The 2371-nt window shown below is 32.1% G+C and overlaps 1 long non-coding RNA gene across 1 annotated transcript; it reads right to left on the bottom strand.

Moving 5' to 3' along the window:
* Positions 1-832: 832 nt before the first annotated feature.
* LOC140919300 (uncharacterized) lies at positions 833-2371 on the bottom strand. The gene is made up of 2 exons (XR_012161999.1): positions 2294-2371; positions 833-1037 (listed from the first exon to the last, which is right to left on the bottom strand). It is a non-coding gene; the product is annotated as an uncharacterized lncRNA (long non-coding RNA).

The raw sequence follows: 2371 nt of genomic DNA, 5'->3' as shown, positions 1-2371 counted from the left end.
AAGGCTGGCCTACACATCTCACAACGAAAATACACTCTAGATATCTTACATGAAGCTGGTCTTTTGGCTTCAAAACCAGCTTCTATCCCTATGCAGAAAAACAAGAAATTTTCCAAAGACGAAGGCTCTTTCCTACCCGATCCTACATCATATAGACGCCTAATTGGTTAGCTGATATATCTCACCAATACACGTCCCGACATCAGCTTCTCTCGTATTTTGTTGAGTTATGAACAATTTAGATTTTTGTAAATTTGATTGATCAATTGTGTTATTTTATCGGTTATTCAGAGGTAGAAATTAATTGTCTCTAAGTTTAGAACTTGCTTTTATATCAAAAGTATTTATTTAATGAACATCAACTATATTCGATATTAAGAATTTTTTTTATTTGAAAATTTTTATGCAAGCATTTTGTGTAAGCGTGAATGTGACGTCTTGAACCTTAAAGTATTTAAAATATATATATTTCTCAATGATTTTAAGCTATTTTGGAACCGCTGCGAATCTCTTTAAAACTAGTGCATTTTACCTTTTTATTTCAATTTGGGTTCAGGGTGTTACAAACGCACCAAACACATTGAGCTCGATTGTCACATTGTTCGTGAAAAGCTTCAACAACATCTTTTTCGTTTACTTCCAATCTCTTCGCACCTCCAGCTTGCCGACATGTTTACAAAGTCTTTTGATCCTACACCATTTCATACTTTTTTATCCAAGCTTCGACTCACATCCATATGTTCATCAACTTGAGGGAGGGTATTGATATATAGTATTGTATTTGTAATACCATAAGTTAATTGTCTAGAATATAACTTTAGCATTAACATAATTCGACAAAAGAGATGATTAATACAATCCCGACACAAAGTCATGAAAATGTATTCATACACATACTAAACATTCAAAGAAAAACATAGAAATATGGAGTACATAACACATCCATGGTTCAAAATAATTCCCCATAAACTATAAGCAGACTATAGTGTAAACTGACACGCGTCATTTCTTCAACATGTGGTCTGAGCCTTTCTTACCTGTAACACATTTGAATAAAGTTGGATGAGATTACATCTCAGTGGGTCCCAATAAATGAAATTAATCAATTAGCATTCTAACTCAGGACTACATTTATTTTCTGAGTTTCTCTTCAATGTTCAATTTTACTATTTCTAAATGTTCAAGTCATTAGACGTGAGTAATCTAACGACTTGAACTCTACCTAACAAGCATGTCATAAAGACTACATTAGTTTTACTAATGCCCTCTTCTTGTTAGTAACTTTATTTTGGTAAGATTGGACATGATTACGTCCGTAAGTGGTGCCCCACTTAAACCTCGCTTACCCTTCGCTTCCGTCGTATATAGACGGAGAATTCATCTAGCTAGGATGAATCCTATACTTCTCACTTTAATCAAATATATAGGAATTATATACAACAATCCACACACATGTGCACATAAATATAACATCATCTATTAATACATATATTAAAGACTATCATGCACTCATCCTAACAAAATTTGTGATAACCTAAACTATTAAGTCAATTATATCATACAAATCAAACAATGATAAAAAATTTCAGAGAATATGTCTAAGGTAGACTTTTCCCAAAACAGTCCCAAATTTATGTTATAGCAACTCAAAATTGAGTTTAACTTCAGAGTCAACTGACAAAGACTTATAAGTATCAGAATTGAGTGAATGAGTACTCTTTGGAAAGCTTATGGTGTCTACTTTATAGATAAAATTTTATTTTATTTTTATTTAATTCCAATTCTTGCAGTTTACTAACATAAACACAAATGACATAAAACAAAACAGTAACAGCAACTCTGGTCCAGCTTGTAACCCATTTTTCAACATCAATACTCGATCAATCATCACGACTTTTGTACTCAATTTGAAGGTAATTGAGTCTAGTTTCGAGAAAACTAAAAATCATTCAAAACGGATATCTACAGAAAAAGTTATGACCAAAACATCACACATATGTCATGTGAAATTCAAGTTAACAACTTTTCTTCTATCGCACTAATTTGCTAACAATTATTTGCAATAACAATGCTACAAATCATGAGTAAACCAGTAATGAACACATCAAAAACAGCAGCAAAATTTTCAATTTTCTCAATTCTACACTAATCTATTTCAAAATCCCTAAATCCAACCAAGAGTAAAATAAAAATCCTTTTCTTTATTTCAAACTCTTAAACTCTGAATCCCTAACCTATGGAACACATTATTTCCTTACATGCATGAATGAGAGATAGAAAAAGGGAAACTCACCTCTTGATTTCCAAAAATGGAGAAAATGACGGTACCCTCAACTCCTTCTACAGAGACTTCTAGCAAAATGCACTTTTC

Source organism: Cicer arietinum, chromosome 1 (genome assembly GCF_000331145.2).
Source record: "Cicer arietinum cultivar CDC Frontier isolate Library 1 chromosome 1, Cicar.CDCFrontier_v2.0, whole genome shotgun sequence".
NCBI classification, from domain to species: Eukaryota; Viridiplantae; Streptophyta; class Magnoliopsida; order Fabales; family Fabaceae; genus Cicer; species Cicer arietinum.
This window is presented reverse-complemented; position numbering and strand designations above follow the sequence as displayed.